The sequence below is a fragment of the Pan paniscus genome, chromosome 5, assembly GCF_029289425.2.
Source record: "Pan paniscus chromosome 5, NHGRI_mPanPan1-v2.0_pri, whole genome shotgun sequence".
Lineage (NCBI taxonomy): Eukaryota > Metazoa > Chordata > Mammalia > Primates > Hominidae > Pan > Pan paniscus.
The window spans coordinates 72,834,263-72,844,340 of record NC_073254.2 but is presented as its reverse complement, the minus strand read 5'-3'; the positions used below and the strand labels follow the sequence as shown (position 1 = coordinate 72,844,340).

The window sequence follows — 10,078 nt, the reverse complement described above, 5'->3', positions numbered from 1 at the left end:
CAGCCAGGGAACACAGAGAGAAAAATAAAATATAGAAATTAATATGAAAACGTTTTTTAGTAAAATACATACAGGCATACCTCTGATAAATGTATTCAGTAAATACACACAGGCATACCTTATCTTACTTTAAGGCCAAATAGCTGAGTTATAATAGGCTTAAATCAGGAGTTTGACTAGTATAATAAATACAATTAATTAATTGTGGTCAGTTCTACATTGTTTGTGTTACCTCAGACTTACGTAATTAAAATATTTGAATCAGAAAAGCATATAATACCTCTGACATATTATGGATTTAATTTCAGACTACCACAATAAAGCGAAATCATAATGAAGTGAGTCACTTGAATTTTTTGTTTCCCAGTGCATATAAAAGTTATGTTTACAATATACTGTAGTCTGTTAAGTGTGCAATAGCATCATGTCTAAAATAACAATGTACGCACTTTAATTTTAAAATATTTTATTGCTAACAACAACAACAAAAAAAAATGCTAACAATCGGGCCGGGTGCAGTGGCTCATGCCTATAATCCCAGCACTTTGGGAGGCCGTGACAGGCGGATCACGAGGTCAGGTGATCGAGACCATTCTGGCCAACAAGGTGAAATCCTGTCTCTACTAAAACACACACACAAAATTAGCTGGGCATGGTGGTGCACCTGTAGTCCCACCTACTCGGGAGGCTGACGCAGGGGAATCGCTTGAACCTGGGAGGTGGAGGTTGCAGTGAGCCAAGATTATGCCACTGCACTCCAGCCTGGTGACAGAGCAAGACTCCATCTCAAAAATAAAACAAAATTTAAAAATGCTAACAATCATCTGAACTTTTAGCAAGTCATAATCTTTTTGCTGGTGAAGACTCTTGCTTCATTGTTGATGGCTACGGACTGATCAGGGTGGGGTTGCTGAAGGTTGTCGGGGTAGCTGTGGCCATTTCTGAAAAAACAACAATGAAGTTTGCTGCACTGATTGATTCTTCCTTTCACAAAAGATTTCTCTGTAACATGCAATGCTGTTTGATAGCATTTTACCTTGTGTAGAACTGCTTTCAAAATTGGAGTCAATCCTCTCAAGCCCTGCCACTGCTTTGTCAACTAAGGTTATGTAATATTCTAAATCGTTTGTGGTCATTTCTACAAAGCTCACAGCATCTTCACTGTGAGATTTCATCTCAAGAAACTACTTTCCTTTGCTCATCAATGAGAAGCAGCTCCTCATTCATTCAAGTTTTATCGTGAGATTGCAGCAATTCAGTCACATCTTTAGATATCACTCTAATTCTAGTTGTCTTGCTATATCTACCACAACTTCAATTATAATAGTAACATCAAAGATCACTGATCATCACAACAGATACCTATCTGTTGTGATGATCTGATAAGAATGAGAGGAAAAAAGAGAACTATGAACTATTTCAAACTTTATTATTATTATTGTATCAGTATTAACAAAATGTGGCACAGAGAAATGAAGTGAGCACATACTGTTGGAAAAACGGCAATGATAGACTTACTCAGTGCAGGGTTGCCACAAACCTTCAATTTATTAAAAAATAAAAAAATCTGTGAAACACAATAAAATGAGGCATGCCTGATTTTTCTTCATATTTCATTAGTTTTTATATACTATTAATATTTGAACAATAGCAGTTTATATCGGATTACACTGTAAACTTTCATTGCCAAAAATACTACCTATCTGCGGTTGCAGTGTCACTAGATTCTGACATTATTACAGATAAAATTTCAGTTGACAAAATCCTGCAAAACAACCTAATAATGATGAGAAGAAAGATTTAAAGGGGTAAAATCAATTTTTTTGCCATTTTTAAGAAAAAAAATAGATGATTTTCCTGATTTGAGGGGTCCATGATTCCTAACATAAAATCTATGAGACTTCTGTTTCTAGTAACAAAGAAAAATATCCTATGCTAAGATTATATAAAATTCTGGAAAGATGGGAACCCCTTTTGCCCTCTCCTCTTGACTCCAATCCAGCTACTAACAACATCCCCCCAATGGAGCAGCTGTCACCTTCTTCTCCTCCACCTACACTCTCCTCGTAATACGTCCCAGCAGTCAGAGAGAGAATGAACAAACACACCACCTTGTGAGACACAGCTACCAGAGGAAAAAAAATGACTACTGAACAAAAATTGAATGCGATTAAGATTCAGTATGACAAAAGATTTTCTAAAAATAGACATGATTTTCAAATTAAAAATGCAGTAAATCTCAGGATTGGAAGAATTTGCTAAAAAAAATTAATTCAGTAAATGAATTTAACACAAGGATTTTTAAAATCTTTTAGGTCACTAACTCAGGTCCCAAAAGGGCAAATAAGAGAAAAGGGGCTTCAAGGGCAGATCACAAAGGGTAGGTGGCTGGGGGTGGTAGGGGTGGGGGGATAGAATAAAATGTGATAATGTTTCAGATAATAGATAAAGTTTCCCTGAGCTAAAGAAAATCTTCAGTTCTCTTATTAAAAGGCCTCACTAAATCCAGGAATGTTTGACACACACTTAAGCACATCATGGTAAAATTACTGATTTTTAAGAATGAAGAAAAAATATTTTACAATCTCCTCAATAGTTAGTAAATGTTACCTTGCAATACCCACATCAGAACAGTTACTTCAACTAACTGTACTTGAAATACAGTAAACAATACCCACATCAGAACAGTTACTCCAAGATAGTAGAGGAAAAAGAAAGGAACCAATGGTAAACCAAAAACATCCAAAAGAAAACAAAAAACCTTTATATAACTAAATTAAAAGATAATAGTGCCCCCACCCTCACCTGCAACGCTCGACCCCAGGATTCCCCCAGCTTGCCTGCCTGCCATGGCCGAGAAGGAAGCAGCCTTTGACGACGCAGTGGAAGAACGAGTGATCAACGAGGAGTACAAAAAATGGAAAAAGAACACCCCTTTTCTTTATGATTTGGTGTTGACCCATGCTCTGGAGTGGCCCAGCCTAACTGCCCAGTGGCTTCCAGATGTAACCAGACCAGAAGGGAAAGATTTCAGCATTCATCAACTTGTCCTGGGGACATACACATTGGATGAACAAAACCATCTCGTTATAGCCAGTGTGCAACTCCCTAATGATGACACTCAGTTTGATGCGTCACACTACAACACTGAGAAAGGAGAATTTGGAGGTTTTTATTCAGTTAGAGGAAAAATTGAAATAGAAATCAAGATCAACCATGAAGGAGAAGTGAACAAGGTCCGTTATATGCCCCAGAACCCTTGTATCATCTCAACTAAGACTCCTTCCAGTGATGTTCTTGTCTTTGACTATACAAAACACCCTTCTAAACCAGATCCTTCTGGAGAGTGCGATCCAGACTTGTGTCTCTGTGGACATCAGAAGGAAGGCTATTGGCTTTCTTGGAACCCAAATCTCTGTGGGCACTTACTTAGTGCTTCAGATGACCACACCAGCTGCCTGTGGGACAGCAGTGCTGTCCCAAAGGAGGGAAAAAGTGGTGGATGTGAAGACCATCTTTACAGGGCATACAGCAATAGTAGAAGATGTTTCCTGGCATCTGCTCCATGAGTCTCTGTTTGGGTCAGTTGCTGATGATCAGAAACTTATGATTTGGGATACTTGTTCAAACAGTGCTTCCAAACCAAGCCATTCAGTTGACGCTCACACTGCTGAAATGATGCTCACACTGCTGCCTCTCTTTCAATCCTTATAGTGAGTTCATTCTTGCCACAGGATCCGCTGACAAGACTGTTGCCTTGCGGGATCTGAGAAATCTGAAACTTAAGTTGCATTCCTTTGAATTACTTAAGGATAAAATATTCCAGGTTCAGTGGTCACCTCACAATGAGACTATTTTGGCTTCCAGTGGTACCAATCACAGACTGAATGTCTGGGATTTAAGTAAAATTGGAGAGAAACAATCCCCAGAAGATAAAAAAGACAGGCCACCAGAGTTATTGTTTATTCATGGTGGTCACACTGCCAAGATACCTGATTTCTCCGGGAATCCCAACGAACCTTGGGTGATTTGTTCTGTACCAGAAGACAATATTATGCAAGTGTGGCAAATGGCAGAGAACATTTACAACAATGAAGACCCTGAAGGAAGCGTGGATCCAGAAGGACAAGAGTCCTAGATATGTCTTTACTTCTTGTGATTTTAGACTCCCCTTTTTTCTTCTCAACCCTGAGAGTGATTCAACACTGGTTTCAAGACACAGACTTTGTTCAGCTATCCCTCTATATAATAGGTACCACCAATAATGCTATTAGCCCAAACAGTGGGTGTTTTTTAAATATTAATGGCGGGGGGGTTTGATTCAGCAAAGCCGCAGACTTACATTGAAATTTTCTTCAGGAATTTTCTAGTAACAACCCAGGTCTAAAGTAGCTACAGAAAGGGGAATATTATGTGTGATTATTTTTCTTCTTATGCTATATCCCCAAGTTTTTCAGACTCATTTAAGTAAAGGCTAGAGTAAGTAAGGAACAAAACCAAATGAGGTAGGTGTCTGAGCCATGAAGTATAAATACTGAAAGATGTCACTTTTATTCAGGAAATAGGGGAGATTCAAGTCATATAGATGCCTACTCGAAAATCTTGACACCTGACTTTCAGGATGCACATTTTCATACGTAGACCAGTTTCCTCTTGGTTTCTTCAGTTAAGTCAAAACTACACGTTCCTCTTTCCCCATATATTTTTGCTCATTACTGTATTTCTTGAGCTATTTTCATGTTGTTTCTTTCCTTTCTGTGAAATGGTGTGTTTGTTTGTTTGTTTGCTTGTTTTTACTTGGGGGTGCCAAGTTGTAAAGATGTATGTTTTTACCTGACAGTTATACTACAGGTAGACTGTCAAGTTGAGAAGAGTAAATCAATAACTTGTATTTGTTTTAAAAATTAAATTAATCCTTGATTTTAAAAAAAGATAATAGTAAGTCATTGAAAGTGCTAAGTGATCTCATTAAAACTTAGGAGTTAGGTGTCATATGTGCAAGTATATCACTTTACAAAATACACAGTATGACATCAGGTTTACACCAGAGTCATGGACTTATCATAATACTGATATAATATGTGATCCTTCCTCTAGCATTGGGATCTGTACACTTTGAACCATTGACCTCTGGAGAACCTAAAGGTGTTGATTCAATGCCAGGATATGCGAAGATGGACAGTCAGTGAAAGAAAGACAAACCCCTGCTTCTCTACATTCTCTGAGACTTGGAGTAAGTACATCTCTTTCTTAATCTGAACTTGATATATCACTGTTAAACACATTTCATTATTATTGACCATTTGTAGTATATGTTGGCTCTCCTTTTTAAAGACAAGGTGGGGTGGGGGCAGTGTTAAGGAAGCAAATAAAAAAATTTTATACCAAATATTAGGTATAAAAGATAAGCATTCCACAGAAAACAGAAATATGCATCTTCTTTATGTCCTCAATTATTAAAAATTTAAATGACTCTGCAAAAAGAGAGATGACCAAAGATGAACTCATAACAGTCTCAGCTGAAAGGCTGTCTTGCTGAGAGGGAGAAAGAGCTGGATGAGACAAGGATTTTAAAGACAAAACCATAGTCACTGAATTTTAACTGAAGATCTTTAGAAGCACTGAGGTTCAGAATCAACGCTGCATAAAATCTAATTGGAAAAAAACCTTTAGAATTTTACGTACAATGCAGAGAGAATAATTAAAAGATAAAAATGAAAGAATCAGGATGGTCTGGTGAAGGGGGTGCAGGCAAACACCCTTCCTCTCACTGGTTATGAAATGGCTGTACCCGACACACCATGGGGGCAACAGCTATGTGACCCTCAGGCACCCCCAAGCCTTGGCTCCTGCAGCCACTGCCTCTGGCCATGGGTCCACTGCATTCTCAAGTGAAAGCACCTGGAGGCCTTTGCTACAGGTGGGAGAACAGGGTCTGGAGGCAGGGAAGCTAAGGCCATTTCACACTGACTTCCTAGAACTAAATTGAAAGGAAAACCCTAACTTTCCAAGCCTAAGTAACAAAAAGACCAGAGGCAGCACCTTTTGTAAACCCCCACCTTTTCTGCAGGGCAGATGGGAAATTGAAATTTGCTTTTTGCAACCAATTAGACGTTTGCATAGGAGTGTAACTTTGTAACTTTACTTCAGCCTCTGCTTTCCACAACCAATCGGACTGATTACCACCACTTCATTTACTTGGGGTGAACACCAAGTAGCCAGTAGGAAACCTCTAGGGGGTATTTGGACTTGAGAAGATTCTGTATCTAGGCCCTTGAGCCACTGCTGGGGTCTGCTCCCACCCTGTGGAGTGCACTTTCATTTTCAATAAATCCCTGCTTTGTTCTTTTGTTGCTTCATTCTTTCCTTGCTTTGTTTGTGTGTTTTGTCCAATTCTTTGTTCAAAAAGCCAAGAACCTGGACACCCTCCACCAGTAACAGGCAGTGCAGGTGGGTTCCCTCTGCCACACTCCTCCTGCATGGGCTCTAGAGAAGCCACCCAGCCCCCATCCTCACCCTGTCCCCTGATGTTGACTGTTCTGTCACAAACTAGCAATATGCTTAATATAAAACTGAATCTGCCATATAATTGCAAACAAAAAGAAGGGCTGCGAGTCTGTTATTCTAAACTAAGGCTGTCATTTGTGATAGTTGTTCCTCAACATTTAACTGGCTTATATTTAATAATCTTGTTTTTTATAGCAGCTTAATCCATCCAGTTAGCATGCACTTAGCAATCAGTTTATCTTGGATGGAACTATTCCAACGATAAATCCTTGTGCTGTTCAGCACGTTCTCTCCTTACACCTAGGTCTGAGGGGTCTCTGACAGGAGCCCTGTGCATGAGAGGACCGGTATTGCAAACTCATGAAAAATAATTTTATAAGAACACAGTGTGACCTGTAAATTAAGGCATATGCTTTTGTGACAGGCTCCAGGGGAATGCTTCTCTGTGACTCTTATTCATTCTCTTGGGTTGAAAGACAGTTGAATCCCAATGCCATAAAGGTTTATGGATTATGCTATTGCCAGGATAGGAGCTACACAGGACTTTGGACAGCAGGGAGGATTTGTGTGGCGGAAGCATTTAGTATGAATTAATTAATTTGTCTAAGTCACCATCATTTCTTGCCTATTCTTCAATAAACTCATATATTCCCTTCCTCTTTAGCCTCTCTCCAAATCTTTTAAAGTGTAAATCCAATCCCATCACTTCCTTAATTAAAACTCTTCAGTGGCTTCAGGTTCTTAATACTCTTGGCCCATTCCACCTTGTCTTTGGTATGTCCACATCCCTGGGTACATAATGTTTTGGCAGATTGGCTTTCTCTTGGTTCAGGGAGAGAACCAAGCTCCTTCCTGCCTTAGAGCCTTACTCATATTAACACACTGTTTCTTCTTCCCTGAAATGCTTTCCAACCAACTCCTCCTCCTCCCACAACTAACTTCTTCCTATCTTCAGCTCCATAGGGAGGGCAACTCTAACATCCTGGTCCAGATGAGCTTACTCTTTAACATACTTTAAGGTTCTCTTAAACAATCTAAGACCTTTTCCTTCATAGGACATATTACCATTCGAATTGTGTAACATTTTCTTTTTTTCTTTTTTTTTTTTTAACTTTGGACACAGAGTCTCACTCTGACACTCAGGCTGTAGTGCAGTGACGTGATCTCGGCTCACTGCAACCTCCACCTCCCAGGTTCAAGCAATTCTTCCACCTCAGCCTCCCAAGTAGCTGGGACTACGGGCACCCACAACCACACCCGGTTAATTTTTGTATCTTTTGGTAGAGAGGGGATTTCACCATGTTGGCCAGGCTGGCCTTCATCTCCTGACCTCAAGTGATCCGCCCACCTCGGCCTCCCAGAGTTACTGGGATTATAGGTGTGAGCCACCACAGCCGGCCTGAATTGTGTAACATTTTCTCCCAATAGTTATCACATATATTTTCCTACAAACTAAAAGCTTCATGACAGCAGGTGTGTCATCTTCAGGTGTGTCACCAGTCCTTAGATGAATGCCTGGCACAAATAATGCATTTGGTTTTTCTTGGATGAAACAAATAATTGTATTGCTCAATAATGCCACCCTAGATCCAGGCTGGAGGGCCTAGAGGAATGAATGAATGAATGAAGCATGGCACTAACAAATTGTGTGATTTCTGGCATGTCTGAGGCTCAGTTTCTTTATATTTTAATTCAAGATGATAATTCCTGTAAAATAGCTGCTTTATAAAATTGTTATAAAGAGCATCTGAAATTACACACACATACACACACAAACACACACACACAGAGACATGTTACTAAACTGAACTGTGTCCATTTGCCTGTGTGCAATGGAAAGCCAAACACAAAAGCACTGGGTTTTGTAGCGAGAAAGATTTATTACCAGGCAGCTGCAAGGAGACATGAGCCAGGCTCAAATCTGTCTTTCCAAGATGGAGATTGGGCAAATTTTATAGTCAGAGGGTAATGAAGTGTGATCTGATTGGATCTTGTGATGGGGTGGTGCCAGGAGGTGTGCATTGATTGGACTATGCCATGAGGTGATCACAGGGCTTGGTCTGATTGGACCTGGATCATGCCATGTGGTGTTTGCTTCTTCATTCAGTCACCATTCCTTGGTCTGAGCACTTAGGTTCTGCCCATGATTGCATGCTTGGTTCATCTGGGTATGCTCAGGTTACATAACTTGCCACCTTGGGGTCCATGGCAACCGAGAAATAACTTCCCACTTTATTATGCAAAGTTGAACCAGATTGGGTTATTGCAGTTAATGATAAATGTTTATGTCTGTGCTATCAAATATATAGGTGTAACTATAGTTTGGAATTACCACACGTATCACTAAGGTGAAGTATCAGTAAACTGGAATCAAGTAGGTTTAAAAAGTACCAGAATTATTACCTCTCTTAAGAAGCCCAGTGATGGGGCAAGTTGGCATACCCCAGGTACAGGCTGTCATGACTCTGGCTCTGCCTCTTTGTCATTTTCTCTGTTTCACCCTCCTCTGCGGACAGACCTTGTTCTTAGCCTCATAGCATGAAGGGTATAGCAGTTCCAGGCCTAGTATCCACACACAACAATGTCCAGAGAAAAAAGAGAACATCTATTTCTGTAAGTCTTGAAAAGAGGGAGAGGGGGACTCTCCCAGATGCCCCCAATCCAGCAGCAATCTCCTTTCCCATCAGAGTTGCATCATATTACTGGCTTAAACCAACCCCAGGCAGAGGAACAGAACTGTCAAGTTTGGCTTCGAGGCTTTGCCTTGTAGTAGCCCCAACCTCCCCTGAATCACCTGGACCCACGGGAAAGGGTGGATAAGGAAGCAACATTGTAATTGTTTTCGGAAGGAGGGTTGAGGGGATGGATGCTGGTTAGCCAGACAACAGTGTGTGCTGTGCCATATGTCATGTATATATATTAAAAAATATTTTTCTTATTCATGGAGGTTAGACGATCTAAGCCACATAGGTAGTGTTACAAAATAATAGATGAAATATTGTAGTGTCACATAATGTTATAGAGTACAGAGTGTTAGGATTATTAGCAAATGATCTAACAAGACAGCCCACGCTGGTGTGCAAAAACGAAGAAAGTTTTTCTACTGTGTAGGTAAAACTCATGTCTGATTGTAAGGCAGAGGGAAGTATCAAATAACAAAGGGCTGTCTAAGGAGTTACAACAATGAGGAGTGGCACGCATATTCTCTACTCCCTCCTGTGTTAATTGCAGGCATAGCTAGTCAATCACAGTATGCCTCCTTGCTGAGGGTAGAAAGGTTTGGAGTCCTTCTCAGACAGCTCCTGACCATCGGTTGGAATTGATTCTCTAAACAAAACCTATCCACAATCTGTGACATAGTCATGTTGTTGCTGAACTAATATTTTATTTAAAGAGCAAAACTCGTATATATGAAGCAGCTTGAAAAAGTTTCAGTGTAATCTCAAATTAAAATAAATAAAGATATGGACCAAAAGCATAGGAAATAGAAACATAAGTAGTAACTTTAAACAATCATGGCTTTGGCATAAGTGACCTTCGAATCAGGTCCTGCAGGATACAGAGATGGTAT

The 10,078-nt window shown here is 39.9% G+C and overlaps 1 pseudogene; it reads left to right on the top strand.

Moving 5' to 3' along the window:
- The first annotated feature begins 2,515 nt into the window (after positions 1-2,515).
- Positions 2,516-4,213, top strand: LOC129397973 (histone-binding protein RBBP4-like; annotated as a pseudogene).
- Positions 4,214-10,078: the final 5,865 nt, after the last annotated feature.